Source organism: Lagopus muta, chromosome 12 (assembly GCF_023343835.1).
Source record: "Lagopus muta isolate bLagMut1 chromosome 12, bLagMut1 primary, whole genome shotgun sequence".
Classification (NCBI taxonomy): Eukaryota; Metazoa; Chordata; class Aves; order Galliformes; family Phasianidae; genus Lagopus; species Lagopus muta.
The window spans coordinates 484854-501324 of record NC_064444.1 but is presented as its reverse complement, the minus strand read 5'-3'; the positions used below and the strand labels follow the sequence as shown (position 1 = coordinate 501324).

Sequence of the window (16471 nt, the reverse complement as noted above, 5' to 3'; positions counted from 1 at the left end):
TGCTCAGTTTCAGTTCTTAATTACTTAATGCCGAACGGCACGGCGCTTATCTAAATATTTGCGAACGCTCCTTCGCCGGGACCGCTCCGCACCGCCGCCCCGCGCAGCCCCGGCGCCGTCCCCGAGCCCGGAGCGCCGCCCGTCCGCGGGTCGGGGCCGCCGTGCGTGTGCACGCACACAGGGCTTTGGGAAGCGTGAATTATTTATCACTTGGGGTTGTTCTGTTGTATTTGGTTATAATTTTCTTAAATTTTTTTGCAATTGTTCCACTGCCCCCCCGCACACGCTGCCCTGCACTGCCCTGCGCCCCGGGGCCGTGCCCGACCCGCGCTGCTCGGGGCGCTCCGGGCGCCGCAGCGCCGCACTCCCGCGGCCCCGCGCGGAGCAGAACGGAGCGGAGCGGCCCGCAGCTCCGCGGGGTCACGGCGAGTTCGGCTCCGCGCTGAGCTGCGGGGATCTGCGCCGGGAAACGCGGGACAGAGCAGGGTCACGGCGGCTGCGTAAAGGGCAGAGCTCCCACCGCCGCCTTTAGCGATCCATGGACAGTTCTGGCCTCTCCTCGCTGTGCTCCGCCGCAGCCCCGCTCCCAGGTATTTTCCTCCCCGCTTACAGCTCTCCCTTTGCCTCCCCCCCATCTGCCCCCCCCGCCTTTTAGGGGAGAGGGGGGGAAGGGAAAAATAAAAGAAAAAAGAAATTGGGGGGGGGGGGGGAAGAAGGGAAAAAATAAACCCATTGAGTTTAGGCAAATAAGGTTCGGTCTCCGTATCCTATTACAAAGCACTTTGAATATGCAAGACATCACACAGGACCAGTTATTCCAGTTACGACAAACTTAAAAAGAGAAAAAAGAGAGGCACGTCGAGATCGCAATTTGTTACAGCCAGAACCCTTATTTAAAACTCTGCCCTTAATTTTATTTTCCAGCCTTGCGTGGTGCACAGCCCCGTTCTGCTGTCAGGGTGTCGGGGTTTCTTTTTTCATTGTTGTTATTATTATTAAAATCCTCCAGTTGAGTTTGGGAAGACCGCTGCGAGCAACGCATTTTCAGTATTTTTGTTCCTGTATCTCGGAGGAGAGTTGGCAGGGATTCTGTGGTTTGCAGTTACACAATATGTTATCATGTTTTTAATCACTAAATCATTGCAGCGGTTATAGATTTACAGTCGCGGGGCATTACGGCGCGGCGCAGCCCGCACGGCCGCACGAGGAGAGCTGCAAACGCTCGGCGCGGGGAGCGGCCGCGTCCCGGGGAGCCGCTCGGGGCCGACACCTGCGGTGCGGGGCCGCCGCTGTCCACGGGGTGCGGAGCGGTGCGGGGCCGCCTCGGCTGGGAGTGCGGCGGGCAGGGCTGGGCCGGCTCCCGCGGGGCGAGGGCAGCGTGCCGCCGGCCCCGGGCTGCCCCAACCGTGTCCCGCTCGGCAGGCGGCCTTCGGCTGACAAAAGCAAACAAAAGGCAGAGCGAAGGCAGCGCGCTCGGGATGCTGCTGCGCCGCGGTTCCCCTCTCTCCGAGCGGCAGCGGCGCCGGGACATCGTGGCACCCACCGGCATCACCGGCCTGCGGCTGTGGAACGGGGCCGGGCTGTGCTGCGGGGCTGTGGGTAGCCTCACAAGGACCGGTGACCTCACCGATGGGTGTACAGCTGCACAGGTCGGCCTGCTCGCACTTTATTCCGGTTTCCAAAATGACAGCAGTGACGGCAGTAATACCGTTGTTGCGTGGAGGAGCTGAGAACCGAGCACCAGCCTTTTTCACAGACTTTTCTCTGGCACGGCCGTGCTGCAACTCGCACTCTGCCAGTGCCGGGCTCAGTGCTGCAGGAGAGCCGCTCGGCCCTTTGGCCAGCGCTGGGCCGGGAGCGCTGCTCAGAGCCACGGAATTTCTGCACGGGAGTTGTGGGCACGCTTGGGAAGGGCTGGGCGAGGGCAGCGCCTCACGGGCTCCCGTGTGCCCGTGCCGTAGCTGTGCCGCAGGGCTGCATGCGGCCGGGCCACAGGCTGCTCCTTGCACCGCGCTTTGTTCCCTGCGGCTCGGTGCCCCGTGGCCCTGCCCTCAGCTCAGTCCAGGCCCACGCGTGGTGGCCGCGCTGTCGGGGCGATGAGCGGGAAGCGGGACAGCTGTGCGCAGGCCTGGGTGCGGAGCTCCACGCGGCGCTGGCAGAGCTGCGGTCTGTCATCTGGAAAATGTGCGTCCTGCCTGTGCCCGAGGGGGCTGCGCACCGCAGGCTGTGGTGTACCTAAATATAACTGCCTCATGCCGGGGGTGAGGTGAGGGCAGGAACAGCTGCCCGGCCCGCCTCCTGCTTTGTCTGCTCCACGATTCAACGCGTCGGGCTGCTCCTGAGGTGGGCTCTTATGTAGGCAGGGATTGGAGAAACAGATACATCCCAGGCAGTTGTTGCATTTTTTTTTAGAAAACAAAAGTGGACGAGGGCTTCCCTGGCAGCAGGCTCCTTGATGGGTGTGCTCCCACCGCCTGCGGGCACCTCATGCTCCGCTGCTGTGTGCTGCACCGGGCCCGGCTGCGAGCAGTGCCAGGCACATCGCTGGGCCAGGCAGGCGGCAGCCATCCATCGCCACAGCAACCGCTGCTGACAGCAGGGCCGGCGAGTGGCCATGGCTGCACCAGGTGTGAGCTCTGCATGTCCTCAGGGGCAGAGTGTCAGCATTGCTACAAAAGTTGGTTCTGTCCAGGTGGCTGCAGACGGCCTTGCTTCATCCTCAGCTTTGCTGCGGTGAGGAAGGAGGGTGGTCAGCTGGCGATTGCAGTTTCATTATGTCACAAGTGTCAAATGTGCCTCGTGATAATAACAGCCAAAGCGGAGCAGCTGTAATGTTTGGGCAAAAAAACATTTTGTTGTGCTCTGAATTGCACAGCTCATGCTTCTGGGGAGTGGGAAGATGAGTCCCATGGTCTCCTGGCTTTGGGTTGTAAGTCCGTCTATGCTGAGCTGTGCTGGGTCCTCTGATGCAGGTGATGAAGGAGCACCAGTGGAGGCAGCATCCCGCACTAAGAGGTTGGCTCTTGCTCCTATACCAGAGAAGCTGACCTGTGTGGGCCTGCAGCACCTTGGGCCCTGCAACCCCACTTGGCTGGCTCCAAGATGGCAGCTGGCCCGGCTGGATGGCAGCAGCCTTAACCTTCCTCACCCCATGGCACCACCAACAGCCTCCTGCAAACCATGGTGCTTGGTGTAGAATTGGGAGTGTGCATCTGATGACAGGCTGGGTCCCAGCTGGCTGGAGATGGCTCCTGCTCTGGGTCTGGCCTTCCTGGCACAGCAGGAGAGGAGTGGGAGTGCGAATGCAGCCAGGTGCACCTGATAGAGGAGAGAGCTTTGGCCAGGTGCATCTCGTTTGGATGAGCGTTGTGGTCATGTTAATATTAGGGAGAGAGCTGAGATCAGATGTGTGTTGTTTGGGGTGAGAGCTTAGGTTTTAGGTCAGGTGCACATCGTTGGGTTGAGAGCTGTGCTATGTGCATCTTGTAGCTGGTTTGCTGTTGGCTGGACTGGGCTCGGCTCAGAGCAATGGGAGGGCAATGGTGGCAGCCCAGCTCCTTGGTGTTATAGAACCATTTCTGTGGGTGGTTCAGACTGCACACTCGTAACAGCTTATCTCACCTGTACCTTGTGTTGCAGAGCGCTATGCGCAGCCCCTGGGAGGTGAACAGAGCAGCACAGCGAGGCTGCCCTACGTGTAGTAAGTTCCTGCGCGCTGCTGCTGTGTGGAATGACGTGGGTGTTCTCTTTGGGTGTTTTCCATCTGACAGTGTGTGATGGCAGTAGTGGCTGTGTAAGGTGCGCTGGGCCAGTGAGTGGCAGCTGCCATCCTCAGCGCCCTCAGCAGCAGGGCCTGGGCTCCAGGGTCACCGTGCGCCTGCCCTGCCGTGCCCGCGTCCCCGCGTGCGCCGTGCCGAGCAGCCCCTGACTGTGCCAGACAGAACTGTAGATGTCAGGCTTTGCACAGAAAGGAGAGTGGGAGGGAGGGCGAGGGAGAGCCCAGCGTGCGGCAGCGAGGCTGCGAGTTTCAAATTAACCTTCTGCTTTGTTGATGCCGAACGCCAAGCACTCCCCAGCCCCCCCAGCGCAATGCGTGCAGCAAATTGCAGGAGCTGGGTGCAATTTACATAAAGCCATTAGGAGCGGGCGGCAGCAGGAGCAGCGGCCGTGCCCCTGGGAGCTGTGGTGCCCGTGCTGTTGGGCAGTGCTGGGGCAGGGCCAGGGACCTGCACTCCCTGGGGGCGCTCGGCTGCGCTCGTGCCCTGCTGTGCTCAAAGAAAGGAGCCCCACAGACCTGCAGCTCCCGCGGGGTGCCACAATCAGTGCCTGAACCATCGGCACCAAGGAAAGGGAATCCCAGCCTTCCCCAGGGGATACGGGCCTGCAGCATTGTGGTGCTCGCTCCTCGAGAGCTCCTGCTGATGTCTGGACACAAATTTTTCCTCTTTTGTTTCTTCCCATTAATTCTAGTTCTCTTAGTTTTGCATACTTCCTCCCCGAGTTCCTTTCTTTATGCTGTTTTTCATCTCCGTACTGACAGTTGGAAGCAGCTTAACACTGTGAGCTTGTTTGGAAGTCAAGGGATCCGTGTTAGGGCTGACGCTGACTTTGGGCACAGCACCAAATGTTTGCCTCAGTTGGAGTGTGCAGTGGGATAATTCTCAGTTCACATGCAGAGACTGAAGTGGGGGTTTGTTATGAAAAATCATAGCGTGTCTTAAATTCCCAAAGCATCATTGCATTCTTACATTTTGTTCTTTGTTCCTTTCTCCTTTTTTTTTTTCTTTCCCTCCAGACAGTTCACAAGCTGTTATGCGTTGCTCCCACTGCTTCCAGGTGGGTATGTAAATATCCTCTTGCCTGGAGCTGCACTGTTCCAACCATGGTTACACTGCAGACCGTGGAGAAGGAGGGCCTTCCTCCTCCTGGCACAGGAGAATCAAGTCGTGCTGCAGACCCATTTGTTTTCCCACCACTGTGCTAGGGGATTTTCTCTGGGTGCTTTGGAGGAGGAGGGCTATGCGCTGTGCTGGTGACAGCACCTGCCTACATTGGCTTCTTGCTCTGGAGGTCTGAGCCTCAACAGAGCCACATGCAGACACAGCAGGTGCACCGCTGTGCCCCTTCCTGCTCCTCAGGACGGGCTCATTGGGAGCCATACCAGTCCCTGTTCCACTGCCGGGCGCTGTACCCCTGCTTGAATGCATGCTGTGTGGCCTGGCCCCAGAGAGGATCCCAGTGCCTCGCACCCTGTTGCCCATCCCCAGCGTGGTTGCTTGACCAACAGCGGTGACTGTCTGAAGAGCTTTCTCCTTGGCTGCTTGTTCTGACCAGCCTTCTCCCTGCGTCCTCATCCTGGAGGTTTGCACGGGATCCTGGCATTTCACCAGATGGGTCTGCTTCCAGCACAGCCCTGCATGAAAAGCGCCCTTCATGGCAGGCATGTTGTGATTCCACCTGAGACTGCAGATATTTAAGCAACAGAGCCAAATTCTGAAGGTGCCCAAGGAAGTGCTCCCAGCACTTTGCAGAGGAAGGCTCAGCCTCACGGGGTCAGGACTCGGTGTTCCTCCGGAGCTCCTGACTGTGCCTGAAGCTCCTGTGGGGAGCTGTTGGCAGTGCCACTAGGAGAGCCCTGAGCAGCTGCTTGCTCCCCAGTGCATTTCTGCGTAGTGTTGCTTTGCATTTCAGCAGGGGTGTATGCTGCCTGCAGCTGGGATCTCTGTCCCACAGACTGTGGTCTGGCTGCTTTTCGCAGGTGTGAGGTCGCTGCTGTTCTTTTGGCCATCTCTGTCACAGCTCTGTTGTGCTGCTGGGTGGGACGTGGTGACCAGTGAGATGTGTTTGATGAGGTTCTCCGAGAAGCCATGGCTGTCCTGTGGAGTTTGTGGATTTTGTGGTTTCTCTGTTGCTGGCCTTCAGCACTGATAGGCTGTCTGCTGTGTTCTCCATCTGTCAGAAGTGCATTCAGGCCCCTTCTGGTGTGCCAGGGGAGGGACAGCGTGGTCGCACAGTGCTGAGTGGCTGAGGAAGGAACACCCAAGCACGCAGTGCTTAGCAGAAGACAGAGGGCATGAGCAGGGCTGCCTCGTGCTGTGCAGAGGGAGCTGTTCTGCAGAGCACAGTGAGCAGGTTGTGCGGACCTGTCCAAGTGGGACGTACCACCGGGACGAGAAGGAACTGCCTGAGGTGCTTGGGAGTAGCGCTCCATTGTGGGATTTGTTCTCTGCCTTTGGCCTCTGGTTTTCCTGGCTTCTGCAGGGGGCTGCCAGCATTGGATTTGGGGCCCCAGAGCAAGCAGTAGGCTCTGGATGGGTTTGGTGGCTGCGTAGCCCTGGAAAAGCTTCCCAGCAGTGGGCCCAGGAGCTGGAGGGCATGGCAGCAGTGGGCAGAGGCACGATGGGTGGAACATGGGGCGCCAGGCAGCTGATGGTGGCTCTGGGGACTGCTTGTGTCTCTGGGCCAACAGAGAGGACTGGGAGCATGGTGGGATGGGTCCTTCACAGGAGGAGCAGAGAATAGTCAAATGGGGCCTCTGGGTGGAAATGGCTGCTTTGGATCCTGCCATGGAAGGGACAGATTTTGTACTTCCAACGTTTTCATTGTGTTGATTGTAAAAGGTTTTTTGTTTTGTTTTAAGGTTCCGTCTTCCTCGTATGAGCCTCTTGCACAGCAGAGGAAGAGAAACGCTTTTAACAAAAATAGAGCATGTGTTTTCTTAAAATGAGATTGCTGTGGCATGTTTAGGACTTGAAACTGTGTGACTTTGAAGTTGACTTCATTTCACGCTGATGATATCCTTTTAACTGTCTTAAGTAAACAATGCAGTTCAGCTCTGAGAAGTGTCTTGTAAAAGCCACGCTGGGTTTCTAATTCTGACTGTTTCAAAGATTTTCGTTACAAATATGCTCTTCTTACCAGCAAACCTTCCTACTTAGAGAAGTTTGCATTGATTTATTATTATTTTTTCAAAGGATTTACTTACGCATTAGAATGCCCTGTGGACATTATTTTCAGTTCAGGAATGGTTTATTTTAGTTTGGCTTAATTGAATTGGAAGCAGTTATAGACTGTACCAAAGCTGGTTGATTCCAAACCAAAATAAGAACGTCCACATGCAGGTTTATGCCATGGTAAGAAACCCACGTGGCATTTGCGTGCGTGAATTTGTCATTTACTGCTGTACACAGAGACTTGGCAAGTGGGTCTTGTGCAGAGCTTAGTGATGCCTTGTTGTGCACAGGACTGAGAGCAGTCAGAAGCAGGTGGTGTTAAAAAGGCCGTGGTTGCGTGTGCTTGAAGCCAGTTGCTGCTCAGAGCAGCCTTGCTTTGGATGCTTTCTTTTTCTTTTTGCTGGCACGGGTCTTTGATGCAGAGGCATGGGGAAATAGTTTAGGGAAGGGACCTGGGTTAGAAAAACTTTGCCAAAGGAGGGGAAAAAAAGAAAAAAAAGCATCTTGGTTTGTGGCTGCAGACTGAAACTGCTGAAATCTGCAGTGGCAGTTCTTCCACACTCAGCTGTGTGGGGTTTCCTGCCTCTGATCACGAGTTTCTCCTGCAGCTTTCCCTGCGGAGCTGTGTGCAGCAGCAGGCTGAGCTGGGCTGTTCCTGCACCTGTGCGGTGCGCTGCTTTCTGCTGCAGGTTTGGTGCCCACCTGCTGCCTGCTGCTGCCTCCGCCTGCCAGAGGCAGGCATGGCTGAGCAGCTGCTTAGCCTGGGTCACGTCTAGTTTTGTCCCAACTGTAAATAAACAAACAAAACCCTTGGCTTCCCTCTGCCTCTCTACAGTAGCTGTGGTCAGCATCGCTGTGAAGAAGCCTCTGCCTGTTGTCCAGGCCGTGCCTGCCCTGCCTATCTCCATGTCTCTTCCTCTGCAGCCAGACTGACTTGGAGATGCTTAACGGCTGTTCATGTGGGTGGACAGTGACAGGACAGAAGGGGATGGTTTTAAACTGAGACAGGGAAGGCTTAGGTTAGATGTTAGGAGGAAATCTTTCCTCCAGAGAGTGGCGAGGCACTGGAACAGGTTGCCCAAGGAGGCTGTGGATGCCCCATCCCTGGAGGCATTGAAGGCCAGGCTGGATGTGGCTCTGGGCAGCCTCGTCTGCTGGTTGGTGACCTGCACACAGCAGGGGGATTGAAGCTAGATGATCATTGTGGTCATTTTCAGCCCAGGCTATTCTATGATTCTGTATGTGTAGTCTTATTTGGAACCCCAATAGTCCCAGTCAGTTTTAAACCCTTTGCTTTCCTGTTTAGCGTTTTGTGCAGTTACAAAACAAATTCTTGCTGCAGGTTTCAAAACCAATTTTGTTAGTATTTAAGCAATTTAAGATAGTATTTAGAAGCAGTCCTTCACATTCCTACTAATGCTGCAGTGCTCTGGAGTTTCATTGTCTGTAGTGGAGGGGTAACGGGGAGATGCACAGCTGCCGTGAGGGCTGAGGGCTGCATGTGCGCGTGTCATGTTCTTCTCCCTGGCAGGTTGTGTTGGGGCTGGATGTTGCTCCTGGATGTCAGCTGTGCTGGCATACTATTTTTATTGTCTTTGTAAGTCAGGCATGTTGAGGATGTGCAGCAAGATGCTGGCTCAGTCTGCACACACATCTGAGTGCCAGAGGCTGGCAGGGAGCTCGCTGGAGCCGCCCGCCGCAGCAGTGGTGCCACGCGGCTGCGTTGCGTTCTGACTGTAGTGCTGTGTGGCTGCGCTGGGTTCTGACCTAGCACTGCACGACTGCATTGGATGCTGCCTGTGCGGGATCCTGCTGCCTTCCTGCTGCCCATAGTAGCTAAGAGCTACTCTTACTGACTCAAGACTCACCAAGTGAGAATATTTTACTGGGTTTGTTGAAATATTTCAAGTGGGAATAAACTGGTGCATCCCCATCTTGTGGCCCTGCTTGTTGTGTGCAGTGCTTTGTTGGGTCCTCCCCGGGCTGAGACTTGATTGTCCGTGTAGGGTGTTACACTAATTTGCCTCCATCAGTTGCTATAGTGATTTAGCTACATCTGTACAACGTTCAGCTCAGTTTCGCATCACTTCAGCTTTGTCCTCCAACAGTAATGGATGTCTTTGTATAGCTGCCCATTTTCCTGGTCGTTAAAGAGCAATTCCTGTATAAAGCCATCAGATTCTGATTGTTACTACAGATTGAAGATTTCTTAGTGGTTTGTTCTGTACTAAGTCATTAGTGAAGAAAAACTTCATACCCGGAGTGAAAACGTGAGCTTAACAACTGACTTCCCAGCCCGGACAAATAAAACTCATTACACCTGCAAACACACTCAAGAGCCTGAACAAGGAGGATAGCTTCTAAAAAAGGTGGTGAAGGACATGAGACTAGGAGACGCTCTTAGCAGCTTTTGTGATTTTTTTGTGCTTAGGTGAAAGAGAAATCTAGTTTATAATATTTCAACTTTAATACTCTTATAAAACCATTTAGGTATGCATTATCTGTTGTGGTGGAGCAGCCCGTCCTTTCTATCTTACTTGATCGTTCAAACTTGGCTCCCATTTAGATGTGTCATGCTGCAGCCTCTCTAAGAAGCCAGGCATGCTCATTGACTGCAGATAAGAGGTAATGAATTTCTAAACACTGTTTTGAAAACGCCTGCCTGGGCATGGTTTAATGGATGCTTTCCATTTGTGAAGGGGCTCCGTGCTTCTGGTGGGGGCAGTCCCAGGACAGCCGGCAGCCAGGGCTGTGCCTGAGCTCTGCTGGAGCCAGCAGCGCTTGGAGCTGGGGATGAGAAACTTGTGTTTCATAAAAGTCACTGTGGAAGGGATCTTGGGATCGTGCCAGGAAGAGTTTCCTGTTTAAAATTAGACGGTGGATTTTTTTTTTACTTAAGTCTAAATGTAAACTGGTAATTGCTTGAGTTTTCTTTTAAATCCTAAGATGCCAGTTGGAGAGGGGAAAAAACAGCAGAACCCTACAGCAGTGAAACTGCAAATTTTGGCTTTTTGTGGGAGGAAAAGTAGTCCATTCCTTGTAACACCTATCCCTTTTCTCTGTGTAGCAGCCCATTGGGCATGGAGAGCAGGGAGGCCAGCTCCGATGAAACACAGTGTGATAAAGCAAACTACTCTGACGTTTGGAAGAGTGAACTTGTGAAGCTGTAATAACATTCCTGGGGCTTGTCCTGCTTGGGCTGTTACTTTTTTGGCATTGGGGCACCTTCTTTTGGTGTGCCAGTTGTGGGAGGTATTCCCTACAGCTTGTGCCTCCTTCTTCATCCCACTGGAGGAAGAACTTCGCAGTGCAGTGTCTCTTGGTCTCAGACTGCCAAACCACCAGGTTTCCTCGCTGCTTGGTGTCAGCCTGCCTGGGCCCGGTGCACAGCTGGACTGCGGGCAGCATCCATCCCTACAGCACTGCCCTGATACTGCATGGAGCACAGCTGCCCTGTGGGGAGCACAGCTGCTGCAGGGGCATCACCACCTTAGGACTTCTCTTCCAGCTGTTGCATTGCTGTTAAGTGAGGCCTAGGAATTTATCCTACTCCTTTATTGTTCTGCTCTGTTTTTGTGCATGTGGTTGTGTTTTGTTTTTTTAACAAGGGCAGAGAACTTATCCCTGTGGCTTCTGTTGATGCTGGTAAGGGGAGTGCTGGCAGAGAGAAGGCTGCTGTCCGCTGCCCTCCTGGAAGTTGGCAGCGGGCCTCCATTCGACCCACCCGGGCCGGGCTGGATTTGTGTATGCTAATGGACCCAGCTTGTCCTAGCTTGTTTATAATGATTTGTGGCGGCATTTATATGCAAATACTAACAACTTGCTGCTGAGTTAATTAGCGTTTTTTCCCATTGCTTCCTGGAGCTTCAGCAAAAGGTCTCTATTCTCCCCAATTCAGGCATCTGACCTGCCCACCCCCCCGCAGCAGCACTGCCTGCATGCATGTCCCTGCCGTGCAGGCGAGGCCTGGCCCCATGGGCTGCTCCCCATGGTTGGCTGCGATGTGCTGGCAGTGTGCTGTGAGTGCTTTGCTACCAGGCTCAGGCTCTTGCATTTTGGCAGATGAGGAAAACCAACCCAAGCTCACCAAACAGGTGATGTTTGCTTTCTAATGTTGAAGTGGGGAGTGTTAGCTGCAAGGGGATGAATGGCTCTCCCCAGACAGGAGGCTCCAGAGACTCTCTGGTGACCTGGGCATGACAAGGATGGAGTGGAATTTGTTGGCCTTTGACGTCAGCTTGGAGTTTGAATTTTGCTTTTGGGGAGGGGAAGGCAGGCATTTCCTCTTCCTGGGAACGGTGCATCTGTGTAGCTTGTAGTACTTGAGGATTTTGCTCCTTTTAATCTTGTGTTCCCTCCCACTTCTTGCAGTCTGTGCAGGTGTTTGCTTCTGCTGGGGCTGAGTCGCGTGCAGGTGAGCTGCTTGCCGTGCTCGGGGCCAGAGGTGAGGGTTGAGCTGCATCTCAGAGCTCCCACTGAGGAGCATGGGGCTTCCCCTTCCTCCTTCCTGCCTTGAGGCCAAGCCGCCTTCACTCCGAACTGAGTCAGTGGGATTGTGGAAGAGTGAATTCATGGTGCAGTGAAGTGAGTGGTGCAGCACTGGATCCAGCAACAAGAGAAAAATGTATTTAAGTGGGCATGGTGCTCCAAGCCTTACAGGAAAGCTGCTGAAAGCAGTGGGTTGCTGCTCAAGGGACTTGTAGTAGAGACTAAAGCCCTTATTACTGTTTGCACTATCACGTTATGACTACCAAATAAAGAGGGGTTGGTACTGTATTTTACCTTGGCTTTTGGCTCTAATGCCCTTCTGCATTGAAGCATGTCTTCTTATACCCAGTGGTTTACCATTGGTTGGATTCTAGACCCAGAAGATGTTTTTCCCCTGCCCTGACTTTCACTTTTCCATTTCATATCCTGCAAGACAAAGGGATGTGGAATTGTAGATCTGTCCTGATGCCATGCTGAATAACATGGTTTTGATTAATCTAGGGGGAGAAAGTCAGTTTCTCATAGCAACCTCGATGATTACAGCTCTAGGAGAGGCAGTTATTCCTGGTGTATGAAGCTCTTACCACACTTGTCATGGGTGGTTTTTTAAAGCTCATCCACTGTGCAAGTCACTGCTTCTTTTCATAGCGGCACTTGTGGAGGCCTTCTCCCTACTCCTCTTCCTTGCTTTTTCTGTGCAGTATGCTCTCTTCCTACAGGAGCACAGGTAGCTCTGGCGTTCACTCCAGAATGGGGTAAACCCTGCTGACATGGCTAAGGGAATGCAGGGCAGTGCTTGGTTTTGTGCTGTGCTGGTGGCTTTGCTGTGTCCTTGGGCAGGTCTGGTGGCCGCCTGCCTCTGGTTGGCCGGGTGAGAGCAGAGGACAGCAGAGGCGTGCACTGGGTGATAGCTAAGACAGCACCTGTGAGTTGTGAGCTTAACAAGAGGAGTTGAGCAATCCTGGTGCTCACTGTGCCCACCCCGGGCTGCAGGGCCACATCTGTGTCCCACCCATCTGCCAGCTTTGGTGCTCAGAGGACCTGCATGAAAGAGCTTTGTGTTAGGAGTAAGGAAAGCAGCAACTTAGTGGAGGCCTTCTTGGGAAGGGCTCCACAGCACTGGAACTCATCCTGCAGTCCAGCTCAGAGGTGTTTTCCCTGGAAAGTACAGATCAGAATGTTGTTACTCAGCATCTGTAATGAATGGTACATGTGTGTACTTCCAGAACGCGCTGACTTTACCCTGCTCTTCTCCCCCTGGTTGGCATTTCCATGGGTTTCATTTCTTTGCATCCTGGTCGGTGTGAGGGTGGGTGTGCTGGCACGCAGCAGCACGGCGAGACGGGGCTGGCAGCAGCCTGTGCCGGTGTGCCGGGCAGCCTCACCTGTCACAGAGCTGGAGGAGGAAGCTCCGGGCAATGCCGTGGGTTGCGATATCCTGGCTGAACTGTGGCTGTGGGGCCTGTGTCGACGGTCCTATTTCTGCTCCGGAGGGGTTTGCCTCAGCTCTGCTTTCTGCTGAGCGCTGACCGCACTCCATTGGGGCAGTCGCCGTTGCCCTCCGGATGCGGTTCCCCATAGAGGCGGCGGCCGCCCAGGCCCCGCTGCACCTTGCGGTGGGAGTCGGGCTGCCCGCTGCGGCAGTGCGGGCCTGGCGCCTGGACCCTGCTGGGGCCGGGCGGGCTCCCATCTGCCTGACCCTGGGTGAAAAGTTCAAATCTGCATTTAAATAGAGGAGGGCCATTAAGCAATTGGGACGGTCTCCAATCAAGTTGAAGCTTTATTTACAGCTGAACCGGTCTCTTGCGGGGTGCATCCGGGCCGGGCCGTGCGCAGGCAGGAGCTGCAGGCCACGCCCCAGGACCTGCTATGTGAGCCGCTTTCCAGGGCAGCTCAACGTGTTTCCTCTCTCCGTGATGATGGAGATGTGGCCGAGGCACTGTCCTGCGCGGGTGCAGTGCGGACGCAGCACTGTCGTGCTGGGGGCTCCCTGCCCTCCGCGTGGGCCCTGGCAGCAGGACCTGGGCATCCCCCTGGAGAATGGATGCTCCGCAGCGCTGTGGCCTGTGGGATTGCGAGGACAGCCCCCATCCTTCCTCCATGTTCACAGATGTGCTGTGGCATGGCTGGATGTGGCCGAGGGGAGACTCATGTTTCCACGGTGGCCTGCCCTGCCCCAGCGGCAGGCACCGTTGTTAGGGCACAGGACAGCAGTGAGCTGTGCACAGAGCCCGGAGCAGTGCCTGGTGCCCGAGTTTGCTCATGGTAACACTGAGCAAATGCAAACAGTTCTGCTGCTCTCTTTCTGGCATCGGGTTGCCCCGGTTAAAGACCAAGTGTGGCTGTGAATAGGATAAAGGAGGCCACCAGGGGCTCGTTCTGATGCTAAACACCCGGTCTGTAACTTGCCAGGAACGGGGCTGCCCTGCAGGGGTGGCTGTGTGACCCTGCTCCAGGGAGTGCCCCTGCGTGCCCTAAGCATGGCGGTGGGCTGGGGCGCGCTGCTCTCCTGGTGACAGAACTTGGGGGTTCATTTGGGTTGGTTTCTAAGTGCGATGCAGCAGAGTACCCTGCCTCACTGTGGTGACAGCACAGGATGTCCGGGGGATGCAGAGGGGCACAGCAGCTACAGGAGGTGTGTGGTCTTTCCCCCGGCTCCTTCCCTGCTCCCCAGCAGAGCAGCCCGGCCTGCATCCTTGGCTCAGCCACACTCCTGCTGAGGCAGCCTGTGGGGTAAAAGAATGGGCCCCGTGCGTCGAGTTCTTCGTCTGAGGGTGGGAAGTAAGGTTTGAGGGTATACCTGCCCTCTCCTCATTTTCTACGTAAGTGTGGAAGGAGTGATTTTTCTGGAATCTCTGTGAGCAGATGCTCAGTGCTGGAGAAAGTCCCGTAAGGCTCCTTTTATGGGAAACAGAGTTCAGCCTGGCTGCGGTTGGACGGCTGGTCCGAATTTAGGACCTTGTGATGCAGAGTGCCGGTTTTCCACATTCCATCGGGGCTGCTGGCACTGCTTGTGTTGTAGTGATGTGTGCAGTGCAAAGGTCTGAGGTGAGGAGCGGCTTGAAAAGGCTGCGTGGCATGTGGGGAGGCAAGTTAGCTCTTAATCATATCATATATTAGCCTCCTTTGCAGCAGATACATCTGCTGTAAAATGCTTAGCGCTGAGAGCCTGATTGGGCAGCCCATGCTAAGCGTTCAAACTCCTGCTGCCTTTTTTCTTCGAACAATATCTTCTGGCTTCCAGATTTCTGATAAATTGATAAGAGGAATTGCGTGAGTCAATAGAGTTGTAGACACTTTGCCAATATAACCCTAGCGCTATTGATCTGCCAGTAAATTAAAGTCTTACTTAGAGGCTGCCGATATTTCTAATCTGCTGCCTCACCAATTACAGGCTCCCACCTACCTGCCGCCGGGGGCAGCCCGGCTCCGGGGCCTCGCGCTGCGCGGCACGGGGCGCTGCGCTTTGTGCCCGGGGCGGAGCCACGGAGGTGCTGTGGGGTCACGGCCAGCCCGCGCCGGGCGTCGCCACCTCCGGGTTCCCCGCCCGTCTCCTCCCGCTCCCGTGGCGGCCCGGCGCGGGGCGAGCCGAGGGGATCCGCCGAGGGCGGGGAGACGGGAGCGACGGTTTCGGGAGGGGAAGAAGGTGTGCGGGAAAGCGCCCTGTCCTGCAGCTCCTGCTCGGTCGTCGTCCCTCGGCCGTGCCCTCTTGGCTCCTGTTTGAAGTCGGGGACAATAATGGCAGCTTTCAGATGTCCGGAGAGGAACAATGGCATCACAGAGCTCCCCGCCGGGGCTCCCACTTTCGGCGATGATGGTTGCGGCAGATCGCTCGCCCGATAAGCCCCTTTCAAGTCTCATTTACGTTTGAAAGTCCGTAGTTAGCTTTGGGAAGAAATCTCCAGATAAATGCTGTGTTCTTTCTAATACCCCAGAGCGAAAATCAATGGGAGGGATAATTCCTTCCCTTGTCCTACACAGACTTTCATGTGTTTCTACCTCCAGCAGCACCTTTTAAATAAAGAAAAGAAAAAGCTCTGCCTTTTGGGGCAGAGCCTTGCTCCTGCCGCAGCATCCCCGTAGGACAGGGAGGTGCTCACCGCTGTGGGACTGCAGCGCGGAGGCGCAGTGCTGTGAGTGCTGTTCGCCTTGTGCGGGGCGCTTTGCTCGGTGCTTTGCCTTCAGCACACCCCGCACTGCTGCTTCGTGTTCTCACTTTCCAGCAGTGTGGTGGTGGGGACCAGTAGGTGAGGCTGGGATGGCGGCCTCTTGGAACAGCTTCTGTTTAAAAGTCGTGTCCTCCAGGAATGAAGTTCCTTTGCTGGCCCCCTCTGTGCCAGCTGTGCTGAATTGTGTTTTCCTGATGTTGAGAAGTTATCGCAGAGGATGTACATTAACAATTGTAACTATTCCAAATACTGCTGTTTTGGCAGGGATCTGCTGCGACTCATGATCTATCCCTAATGGAGGGGAGATGCTGAGCTGCAGTGGGATATATTTACACCATAGGCTTTTTTCTTTCTTTTTTTTTCCTCCTGTGGAGGAAGCATCTGAGCAATTGGACCGGCTGAATTCTTTCTTTAAACTTCTGGTGACTTAACACAAGATGAGCAGCGGCTGTGGAGAACAAGTCCCAGGCTTTTAGGCGTGAGGTTGTCTCCCCTGTTTGAAGAGATGTGTGAATTACTGGAGTAGTCACAATGGGAAAGCTGAAGAAAATCTTTGGTACTGAGGAGAACAACCTCAGCTAAAAGATGCTCGAGGGTTGCAGCTGACTGTTCCTTGTTATTTGACATACTTGAATCCTGCTCACCCTGATGATGGCAGTGTCCTGAGTTGGGGCAGATTGGTACTGGGTTTCTCTGCTGTTTAGGGCATCAGACTCCTGTCTCAGCAGGTACTGATCCTGGAGGTGCAGGGAAGGCCATGTGGGAGCCAATGCTGTGCAGGGTGCCAAGGCTGGCTTGGCCCTGGGATTGTGACTGGAGCCCAGGCTACCCATGCCCCATGGCACAGCGTCTGGTCTGCAG

At 54.8% G+C, this 16471-nt stretch overlaps 1 protein-coding gene across 3 annotated transcripts in view; it reads left to right on the top strand.

Moving 5' to 3' along the window:
- The window catches only part of ZFHX3 (zinc finger homeobox 3), a 510916-nt gene that overhangs the window by 371128 nt on the left and 123317 nt on the right, over positions 1-16471 (top strand). The gene's annotated exons all lie outside the window — the stretch shown is intronic.